The sequence below is a fragment of the Salmo salar genome, chromosome 10, assembly GCF_965601325.2.
Source record: "Salmo salar chromosome 10, fSalSal1, whole genome shotgun sequence".
NCBI lineage: Eukaryota > Metazoa > Chordata > Actinopteri > Salmoniformes > Salmonidae > Salmo > Salmo salar.
Genome location: NC_138300.1, coordinates 42,192,910 through 42,205,079, shown reverse-complemented (window position 1 = coordinate 42,205,079; position 12,170 = coordinate 42,192,910).

Sequence of the window (12,170 nt, the reverse complement as noted above, 5' to 3'; positions counted from 1 at the left end):
GGATTTCCTCCGAAGTCCACGATTGTAGATAGCTCCTCTACTGGTTCTTCTCCTTGCGCTGCTCCTTCCTCCGATGCTTGGTCCGTTTTTTGGTAGGTGATTCTGTAACGGCTGTTGTAGCAATGAAACCAAGGTGCAGCGGAGGACATGTAACTTCTTCAGTAAGCCATAATGTGAGAGAGAGTAACTTCTTCAGTAAGCCATAATGTGAGAGAGTGTAACTTCTTCAGTAAGCCATAATGTGAGAGAGTGTAACTTCTTCAGTAAGCCATAATGTGACAGAGAGTAACTTCAGTAAGCCATAATGTGAGAGAGTGTAACTTCAGTAAGTCATAATGTGAGAGAGTGTAACTTCAGTAAGCCATAATGTGAGAGAGTGTAACTTCAGTAAGTCATAATGTGAGAGAGAGTAACTTCAGTAAGTCATAATGTGAGAGAGGGTAACTTCAGTAAGCCATAATGTGAGAGAGTGTAACTTCAGTAAATCATAATGTGAGAGAGTGTAACTTCAGTAAGCCATAATGTGAGAGAGTGTGTAACTTCAGTAAGCCATAATGTGAGAGAGTGTAACTTCAGTAAGCCATAATGTGAGAGAGTGTAACTTCAGTAAGTCATAATGTGAGATAGTGTAACTTCAGTAAGCCATAATGTGAGAGAGTGTAACTTCAGTAAATCATAATGTGAGAGAGTGTAACTTCAGTAAGCCATAATGTGAGAGAGTGTGTAACTTCAGTAAGCCATAATGTGAGAGAGTGTAACTTCTTCAGTAAACCATAATGTGAGAGAGTGTAACTTCAGTAGGTCATAATGTGAGAGAGTGTAACTTCTTCAGCAAGCCATAATGTGAGAGAGTGTAACTTCTTCAGGAAGCTATAACGTGACAGAGAGTAACTTCAGTAAGCCATAATGTGAGAGAGTAACTTCTTCAGTAAACCATAATGTGAGAGAGTGTAACTTCAGTAAGTCATAATGTGAGAGAGTGTAACTTCAGTAAGCCATAATGTGAGAGAGTGTAACTTCAGTAAGTCATAATGTGAGAGTGTACCTTCAGTAAGCCATAATGTGAGAGAGTGTAACTTCAGTAAGTCATAATGAGAGAGAGTGTAACTTCAGTAAGCCATAATGTGAGAGAGTGTAACTTCAGTAAGTCATGTGAGAGAGTGTAACTTCAGTAAGCCATAATGTGAGAGAGTGTAACTTCAGTAAGCCATAATGTGAGAGAGTGTAACTTCAGTAAGTCATAATGTGAGATAGTGTAACTTCAGTAAGCCATAATGTGAGAGAGTGTAACTTCAGTAAGTCATAATGTGAGAGAGTGTAACTTCAGTAAGTCATAATGTGAGTGTAACTTCAGTAAGCCATAATGTGACAGAGAGTAACTTCAGTAAGCCATAATGTGAGAGAGTGTGTAACTTCAGTAAACCATAATGTGAGAGAGTGTAACTTCAGTAAGTCATAATGTGGGAGAGTGTAACTTCTTCAGCAAGCCTTAATGTGAGAGAGAGTAACTTCTTCAGTAAGCCATAATGTGAGAGAGTGTAACTTCTTCAGTAAGCCATAATGTGAGAGAGTGTAACTTCTTCAGTAAGCCAAAATGTGACAGAGAGTAACTTCAGTAAGCCATAATGTGAGAGAGTGTAACTTCAGTAAGTCATAATGTGAGAGAGTGTAACTTCAGTAAGCCATAATGTGAGAGAGTGTAACTTCAGTAAGTCATAATGTGAGAGAGTGTAACTTCAGTAAGCCATAATGTGAGAGAGTGTAACTTCAGTAAGCCATAATGTGAGAGAGTGTAACTTCAGTAAGTCATAATGTGAGATAGTGTAACTTCAGTAAGCCATAATGTGAGAGAGTGTAACTTCAGTAAGTCATAATGTGAGAGAGTGTAACTTCAGTAAGTCATAATGTGAGAGAGTGTAACTTCAGTAAGCCATAATGTGAGAGAGTGTAACTTCAGTAAGTCATAATGTGAGAGAGTGTAACTTCAGTAAGCCATAATGTGAGAGAGTGTAACTTCAGTAAGTCATAATGTGAGAGAGTGTAACTTCAGTAAGCCATAATGTGAGAGAGTGTAACTTCAGTAAGTCATAATGTGAGAGAGTGTAACTTCAGTAAGCCATAATGTGAGAGAGTGTAACTTCAGTAAGTCATAATGTGAGAGAGTGTAACTTCAGTAAGCCATAATGTGAGAGAGTGTAACTTCAGTAAGCCATAATGTGAGAGAGTGTAACTTCAGTAAATCATAATGTGAGATTGTGTAACTTCAGTAAGCCATAATGTGAGAGAGTGTAACTTCAGTAAATCATAATGTGAGAGAGTGTAACTTCAGTAAGCCATAATGTGAGAGAGTGTGTAACTTCAGTAAGCCATAATGTGAGAGAGTGTAACTTCTTCAGTAAACCATAATGTGAGAGAGTGTAACTTCTTCAGTAGGCCATAATGTGAGAGAGTGTAACTTCTTCAGTAAGCCATAATGTGAGACAGAGTAACTTCTTCAGTAAGCCATAATGTGAGAGAGTGTAATTTCTTCAGCAAGCCATAATGTGAGAGAGTGTAACTTCTTCAGTAAGCCATAATGTGAGTTAGTGTAACTTCAGCAAGCCATATTGTGAGAGACTGTAACTTCTTCAGTAAAACATAATGTGAGAGAGTGTACCATCAGTAAGCCATAATGTGAGAGAGTGTAACTTCTTCAGCAAACCAAAATGTGAGAGAGAGTAACTTCAGTAAGCCATAATGTGAGAGAGTGTAACTTCAGTAAGTCATAATGTGAGAGAGTGTAACTTCAGTAAGCCATAATGTGAGAGAGTGTAACTTCAGTAAGTCATAATGTGAGATAGTGTATCTTCAGTAAGCCATCATGTGAGAGAGTGTAACTTCAGTAAGTCATAATGTGAGAGAGTGTAACTTCAGTAAGCCATAATGTGAGAGAGTGTAACTTCAGTAAGTCATAATGTGAGAGAGTGTAACTTCAGTAAGCCATAATGTGAGAGAGTGTAACTTCAGTAAGCCATAATGTGAGAGAGTGTAACTTCAGTAAGCCATCATGGAGAGGTGTCCGAGCATGTGAGGGTGTAACTTCAGTAAGCCATAATGTGAGAGAGTGTAACTTCAGTAAGTCATAATGTGAGAGAGTGTAACTTCAGTAAGCCATAATGTGAGAGAGTGTGTAACTTCAGTAAGTCATAATGTGAGAGAGTGTAACTTCCAGTAAGTCATAATGTGAGAGAGTGTAACTTCAGTAAGCCATAATGTGAGAGAGTGTAACTTCCAGTAAGTCATAATGTGAGAGAGTGTAACTTCCAGTAAGCCATAATGTGAGAGAGTGTAACTTCAGCAAGCCATAATGTGAGAGAGTGTAACTTCTTCAGTAAGCCATAATGTGAGTTAGTGTAACTTCAGCAAGCCATATTGTGAGAGACTGTAACTTCTTCAGTAAAACATAATGTGAGAGAGTGTACCATCAGTAAGCCATAATGTGAGAGAGTGTAACTTCTTCAGCAAACCAAAATGTGAGAGAGAGTAACTTCAGTAAGCCATAATGTGAGAGAGTGTAACTTCAGTAAGTCATAATGTGAGAGAGTGTAACTTCAGTAAGCCATAATGTGAGAGAGTGTAACTTCAGTAAGTCATAATGTGAGAGAGTGTAACTTCAGTAAGCCATAATGTGAGAGAGTGTAACTTCAGTAAGCCATAATGTGAGAGAGTGTAACTTCAGTAAGTCATAATGTGAGATAGTGTATCTTCAGTAAGCCATAATGTGAGAGAGTGTAACTTCAGTAAGTCATAATGTGAGAGAGTGTAACTTCAGTAAGCCATAATGTGAGAGAGTGTAACTTCAGTAAGTCATAATGTGAGAGAGTGTAACTTCAGTAAGCCATAATGTGAGAGAGTGTAACTTCAGTAAGTCATAATGTGAGAGAGTGTAACTTCAGTAAGCCATAATGTGAGAGAGTGTAAGTTCAGTAAGTCATAATGTGAGAGAGTGTAACTTCAGTAAGCCATAATGTGAGAGAGTGTAACTTCAGTAAGTCATAATGTGAGAGAGTGTAACTTCAGTAAGCCATAATGTGAGAGAGTGTAACTTCAGTAAGTCATAATGTGAGAGAGTGTAACTTCAGTAAGTCATAATGTGAGAGAGTGTAACTTCAGTAAGCCATAATGTGAGAGAGTGTAACTTCAGTAAGTCATAATGTGAGAGAGTGTAACTTCAGTAAGCCATAATGTGAGAGAGTGTAACTTCAGTAAGTCATAATGTGAGATTGTGTAACTTCAGTAAGCCATAATGTGAGAGAGTGTAACTTCAGTAAGTCATAATGTGAGAGAGTGTAACTTCAGTAAGCCATAATGTGAGAGAGTGTAACTTCAGTAAGTCATAATGTGAGAGAGTGTAACTTCAGTAAGCCATAATGTGAGAGAGTGTAACTTCAGTAAGTCATAATGTGAGAGAGTGTAACTTCAGTAAGCCATAATGTGAGAGAGTGTAAGTTCAGTAAGTCATAATGTGAGAGAGTGTAACTTCAGTAAGTCATAATGTGAGAGAGTGTAACTTCAGTAAGCCATAATGTGAGAGAGTGTAACTTCAGTAAGTCATAATGTGAGATTGTGTAACTTCAGTAAGCCATAATGTGAGAGAGTGTAACTTCAGTAAGTCATAATGTGAGAGAGTGTAACTTCAGTAAGCCATAATGTGAGAGAGTGTAACTTCAGTAAGTCATAATGTGAGAGAGTGTAACTTCAGTAAGCCATAATGTGAGAGAGTGTAACTTCAGCAAGCCATAATGTGAGAGAGTGTAACTTCTTCAGTAAGCCATAATGTGAGTTAGTGTAACTTCAGCAGCCCATATTGTGAGAGACTGTAACTTCTTCAGTAAAACATAATGTGAGAGAGTGTACCATCAGTAAGCCATAATGTGAGAGAGTGTAACTTCTTCAGCAAACCAAAATGTGAGAGAGAGTAACTTCAGTAAGCCATAATGTGAGAGAGTGTAACTTCAGTAAGTCATAATGTGAGAGAGTGTAACTTCAGTAAGCCATAATGTGAGAGAGTGTAACTTCAGTAAGTCATAATGTGAGAGAGTGTAACTTCAGTAAGCCATAATGTGAGAGAATGTAACTTCAGTAAGCCATAATGTGAGAGAGTGTAACTTCAGTAAGTCATAATGTGAGATAGTGTATCTTCAGTAAGCCATAATGTGAGAGAGTGTAACTTCAGTAAGTCATAATGTGAGAGAGTGTAACTTCAGTAAGCCATAATGTGAGAGAGTGTAACTTCAGTAAGTCATAATGTGAGAGAGTGTAACTTCAGTAAGCCATAATGTGAGAGAGTGTAACTTCAGTAAGTCATAATGTGAGAGAGTGTAACTTCAGTAAGCCATAATGTGAGAGAGTGTAACTTCAGTAAGCCATAATGTGAGAGTGTGTAACTTCAGTAAGCCATAATGTGAGAGAGTGTAACTTCAGTAAGCCATAATGTGAGAGAGTGTAACTTCAGTAAGTCATAATGTGAGATAGTGTAACTTCAGTAAGCCATAATGTGAGAGAGTGTAACTTCAGTAAATCATAATGTGAGAGAGTGTAACTTCAGTAAGCCATAATGTGAGAGAGTGTGTAACTTCAGTAAGCCATAATGTGAGAGAGTGTAACTTCTTCAGTAAACCATAATGTGAGAGAGTGTAACTTCAGTAGGTCATAATGTGAGAGAGTGTAACTTCTTCAGCAAGCCATAATGTGAGAGAGTGTAACTTCTTCAGGAAGCTATAACGTGACAGAGAGTAACTTCAGTAAGCCATAATGTGAGAGAGTGTAACTTCAGTAAGTCATAATGTGAGAGAGTGTAACTTCAGTAAGCCATAATGTGAGAGAGTGTAACTTCAGTAAGTCATAATGTGAGAGTGTACCTTCAGTAAGCCATAATGTGAGAGAGTGTAACTTCAGTAAGTCATAATGAGAGAGAGTGTAACTTCAGTAAGCCATAATGTGAGAGAGTGTAACTTCAGTAAGTCATGTGAGAGAGTGTAACTTCAGTAAGCCATAATGTGAGAGAGTGTAACTTCAGTAAGCCATAATGTGAGAGAGTGTAACTTCAGTAAGTCATAATGTGAGATAGTGTAACTTCAGTAAGCCATAATGTGAGAGAGTGTAACTTCAGTAAGTCATAATGTGAGAGAGTGTAACTTCAGTAAGTCATAATGTGAGTGTAACTTCAGTAAGCCATAATGTGACAGAGAGTAACTTCAGTAAGCCATAATGTGAGAGAGTGTGTAACTTCAGTAAACCATAATGTGAGAGAGTGTAACTTCAGTAAGTCATAATGTGGGAGAGTGTAACTTCTTCAGTAAGCCTTAATGTGAGAGAGAGTAACTTCTTCAGTAAGCCATAATGTGAGAGAGTGTAACTTCTTCAGTAAGCCATAATGTGAGAGAGTGTAACTTCTTCAGTAAGCCAAAATGTGACAGAGAGTAACTTCAGTAAGCCATAATGTGAGAGAGTGTAACTTCAGTAAGTCATAATGTGAGAGAGTGTAACTTCAGTAAGCCATAATGTGAGAGAGTGTAACTTCAGTAAGTCATAATGTGAGAGAGTGTAACTTCAGTAAGCCATAATGTGAGAGAGTGTAACTTCAGTAAGCCATAATGTGAGAGAGTGTAACTTCAGTAAGTCATAATGTGAGATAGTGTATCTTCAGTAAGCCATAATGTGAGAGAGTGTAACTTCAGTAAGTCATAATGTGAGAGAGTGTAACTTCAGTAAGCCATAATGTGAGAGAGTGTAACTTCAGTAAGTCATAATGTGAGAGAGTGTAACTTCAGTAAGCCATAATGTGAGAGAGTGTAACTTCAGTAAGTCATAATGTGAGAGAGTGTAACTTCAGTAAGCCATAATGTGAGAGAGTGTAACTTCAGTAAGTCATAATGTGAGAGAGTGTAACTTCAGTAAGCCATAATGTGAGAGAGTGTAACTTCAGTAAGTCATAATGTGAGAGAGTGTAACTTCAGTAAGCCATAATGTGAGAGAGTGTAACTTCAGTAAGTCATAATGTGAGAGAGTGTAACTTCAGTAAGCCATAATGTGAGAGAGTGTAACTTCAGTAAGTCATAATGTGAGAGAGTGTAACTTCAGTAAGCCATAATGTGAGAGAGTGTAACTTCAGTAAGCCATAATGTGAGAGAGTGTAACTTCAGTAAATCATAATGTGAGATTGTGTAACTTCAGTAAGCCATAATGTGAGAGAGTGTAACTTCAGTAAATCATAATGTGAGAGAGTGTAACTTCAGTAAGCCATAATGTGAGAGAGTGTGTAACTTCAGTAAGCCATAATGTGAGAGAGTGTAACTTCTTCAGTAAACCATAATGTGAGAGAGTGTAACTTCAGTAGGTCATAATGTGAGAGAGTGTAACTTCTTCAGTAAGCCATAATGTGAGACAGAGTAACTTCTTCAGTAAGCCATAATGTGAGAGAGTGTAATTTCTTCAGCAAGCCATAATGTGAGAGAGTGTAACTTCTTCAGTAAGCCATAATGTGAGTTAGTGTAACTTCAGCAAGCCATATTGTGAGAGACTGTAACTTCTTCAGTAAAACATAATGTGAGAGAGTGTACCATCAGTAAGCCATAATGTGAGAGAGTGTAACTTCTTCAGCAAACCAAAATGTGAGAGAGAGTAACTTCAGTAAGCCATAATGTGAGAGAGTGTAACTTCAGTAAGTCATAATGTGAGAGAGTGTAACTTCAGTAAGCCATAATGTGAGAGAGTGTAACTTCAGTAAGTCATAATGTGAGAGAGTGTAACTTCAGTAAGCCATAATGTGAGAGAGTGTAACTTCAGTAAGCCATAATGTGAGAGAGTGTAACTTCAGTAAGTCATAATGTGAGATAGTGTATCTTCAGTAAGCCATAATGTGAGAGAGTGTAACTTCAGTAAGTCATAATGTGAGAGAGTGTAACTTCAGTAAGCCATAATGTGAGAGAGTGTAACTTCAGTAAGTCATAATGTGAGAGAGTGTAACTTCAGTAAGCCATAATGTGAGAGAGTGTAACTTCAGTAAGTCATAATGTGAGAGAGTGTAACTTCAGTAAGCCATAATGTGAGAGAGTGTAACTTCAGTAAGTCATAATGTGAGAGAGTGTAACTTCAGTAAGCCATAATGTGAGAGAGTGTAACTTCAGTAAGTCATAATGTGAGAGAGTGTAACTTCAGTAAGCCATAATGTGAGAGAGTGTAACTTCAGTAAGTCATAATGTGAGAGAGTGTAACTTCAGTAAGTCATAATGTGAGAGAGTGTAACTTCAGTAAGCCATAATGTGAGAGAGTGTAACTTCAGTAAGTCATAATGTGAGAGAGTGTAACTTCAGTAAGCCATAATGTGAGAGAGTGTAACTTCAGTAAGTCATAATGTGAGATTGTGTAACTTCAGTAAGCCATAATGTGAGAGAGTGTAACTTCAGTAAGTCATAATGTGAGAGAGTGTAACATCAGTAAGCCATAATGTGAGAGAGTGTAACTTCAGTAAGTCATAATGTGAGAGAGTGTAACTTCAGTAAGCCATAATGTGAGAGAGTGTAACTTCAGCAAGCCATAATGTGAGAGAGTGTAACTTCTTCAGTAAGCCATAATGTGAGTTAGTGTAACTTCAGCAAGCCATATTGTGAGAGCCTGTAACTTCTTCAGTAAAACATAATGTGAGAGAGTGTACCATCAGTAAGCCATAATGTGAGAGAGTGTAACTTCTTCAGCAAACCAAAATGTGAGAGAGAGTAACTTCAGTAAGCCATAATGTGAGAGAGTGTAACTTCAGTAAGTCATAATGTGAGAGAGTGTAACTTCAGTAAGCCATAATGTGAGAGAGTGTAACTTCAGTAAGTCATAATGTGAGAGAGTGTAACTTCAGTAAGCCATAATGTGAGAGAGTGTAACTTCAGTAAGTCATAATGTGAGAGAGTGTAACTTCAGTAAGCCATAATGTGAGAGAGTGTAACTTCAGTAAGTCATAATGTGAGAGAGTGTAACTTCAGTAAGTCATAATGTGAGAGAGTGTAACTTCAGTAAGCCATAATGTGAGAGAGTGTAACTTCAGCAAGCCATATTGTGAGAGACTGTAACTTCTTCAGTAAAACATAATGTGAGAGAGTGTACCATCAGTAAGCCATAATGTGAGAGAGTGTAACTTCTTCAGCAAACCAAAATGTGAGAGAGAGTAACTTCAGTAAGCCATAATGTGAGAGAGTGTAACTTCAGTAAGCCATAATGTGAGAGAGTGTAACTTCAGTAAGTCATAATGTGAGAGAGTGTAACTTCAGTAAGCCATAATGTGAGAGAGTGTAACTTCAGTAAGCCATAATGTGAGAGAGTGTAACTTCAGTAAGCCATAATGTGAGATAGTGTATCTTCAGTAAGCCATAATGTGAGAGAGTGTAACTTCAGTAAGTCATAATGTGAGAGAGTGTAACTTCAGTAAGCCATAATGTGAGAGAGTGTAACTTCAGTAAGTCATAATGTGAGAGAGTGTAACTTCAGTAAGCCATAATGTGAGAGAGTGTAACTTCAGTAAGTCATAATGTGAGAGAGTGTAACTTCAGTAAGCCATAATGTGAGAGAGTGTAACTTCAGTAAGTCATAATGTGAGAGAGTGTAACTTCAGTAAGCCATAATGTGAGAGAGTGTAACTTCAGTAAGTCATAATGTGAGAGAGTGTAACTTCAGTAAGCCATAATGTGAGAGAGTGTAACTTCAGTAAGTCATAATGTGAGAGAGTGTAACTTCAGTAAGTCATATTGTGAGAGAGTGTAACTTCAGTAAGCCATAATGTGAGAGAGTGTAACTTCAGTAAGTCATAATGTGAGAGAGTGTAACTTCAGTAAGCCATAATGTGAGAGAGTGTAACTTCAGTAAGTCATAATGTGAGATTGTGTAACTTCAGTAAGCCATAATGTGAGAGAGTGTAACTTCAGTAAGTCATAATATGAGAGAGTGTAACTTCAGTAAGCCATAATGTGAGAGAGTGTAACTTCAGTAAGTCATAATGTGAGAGAGTGTAACTTCAGTAAGCCATAATGTGAGAGAGTGTAACTTCAGTAAGTCATAATGTGAGAGAGTGTAACTTCAGTAAGCCATAATGTGAGAGAGTGTAACTTCAGTAAGTCATAATGTGAGAGAGTGTAACTTCAGTAAGTCATAATGTGAGAGAGTGTAACTTCAGTAAGCCATAATGTGAGAGAGTGTAACTTCAGTAAGTCATAATCTGAGATTGTGTAACTTCAGTAAGCCATAATGTGAGAGAGTGTAACTTCAGTAAGTCATAATGTGAGATTGTGTAACTTCAGTAAGCCATAATGTGAGAGAGTGTAACTTCAGTAAATCATAATGTGAGAGAGTGTAACTTCAGTAAGCCATAATGTGAGAGAGTGTGTAACTTCAGTAAGCCATAATGTGAGAGAGTGTAACTTCTTCAGTAAACCGTAATGTGAGAGAGTGTAACTTCAGTAGGTCATAATGTGAGAGAGTGTAACTTCTTCAGTAAGCCATAATGTGAGACAGAGTAACTTCTTCAGTAAGCCATAATGTGAGAGAGTGTAATTTCTTCAGCAAGCCATAATGTGAGAGAGTGTAACTTCTTCAGTAAGCCATAATGTGACAGAGAGTAACTTCAGTAAGCCATAATGTGAGAGAGTAACTTCTTCAGTAAACCATAATGTGAGAGAGTGTAACTTCAGTAAGTCATAATGTGAGAGAGTGTAACTTCAGTAAGCCATAATGTGAGAGAGTGTAACTTCAGTAAGTCATAATGTGAGAGAGTGTAACTTCAGTAAGCCATAATGTGAGAGAGTGTAACTTCAGTAAGCCATAATGTGAGAGAGTGTAACTTCAGTAAGTCATAATGTGAGAGAGTGTAACTTCAGTAAGCCATAATGTGAGAGAGTGTAACTTCAGTAAGTCATAATGTGAGAGAGTGTAACTTCAGTAAGCCATAATGTGAGCGAGTGTAACTTCAGTAAGTCATAATGTGAGAGAGTGTAACTTCAGTAAGCCATAATGTGAGAGAGTGTAACTTCAGTAAGTCATAATGTGAGAGAGTGTAACTTCAGTAAGTCATAATGTGAGAGAGTGTAACTTCAGTAAGCCATAATGTGAGAGAGTGTAACTTCAGTAAGTCATAATGTGAGAGAGTGTAACTTCAGTAAGCCATAATGTGAGAGAGTGTAACTTCAGTAAGTCATAATGTGAGATTGTGTAACTTCAGTAAGCCATAATGTGAGAGAGTGTAACTTCAGTAAGTCATAATGTGAGAGAGTGTAACTTCAGTAAGCCATAATGTGAGAGAGTGTAACTTCAGTAAGTCATAATGTGAGAGAGTGTAACTTCAGTAAGCCATAATGTGAGAGAGTGTAACTTCAGCAAGCCATAATGTGAGAGAGTGTAACTTCTTCAGTAAGCCATAATGTGAGTTAGTGTAACTTCAGCAAGCCATATTGTGAGAGACTGTAACTTCTTCAGTAAAACATAATGTGAGAGAGTGTACCATCAGTAAGCCATAATGTGAGAGAGTGTAACTTCTTCAGCAAACCAAAATGTGAGAGAGAGTAACTTCAGTAAGCCATAATGTGAGAGAGTGTAACTTCAGTAAGTCATAATGTGAGAGAGTGTAACTTCAGTAAGCCATAATGTGAGAGAGTGTAACTTCAGTAAGTCATAATGTGAGAGAGTGTAACTTCAGTAAGCCATAATGTGAGAGAGTGTAACTTCAGTAAGCCATAATGTGAGAGAGTGTAACTTCAGTAAGCCATAATGTGAGATAGTGTATCTTCAGTAAGCCATAATGTGAGAGAGTGTAACTTCAGTAAGTCATAATGTGAGAGAGTGTAACTTCAGTAAGCCATAATGTGAGAGAGTGTAACTTCAGTAAGTCATAATGTGAGAGAGTGTAACTTCAGTAAGCCATAATGTGAGAGAGTGTAACTTCAGTAAGTCATAATGTGAGAGAGTGTAACTTCAGTAAGCCATAATGTGAGAGAGTGTAACTTCAGTAAGTCATAATGTGAGAGAGTGTAACTTCAGTAAGCCATAATGTGAGAGAGTGTAACTTCAGTAAGTCATAATGTGAGAGAGTGTAACTTCAGTAAGTCATAATGTGAGAGAGTGTAACTTCAGTAAGCCATAATGTGAGAGAGTGT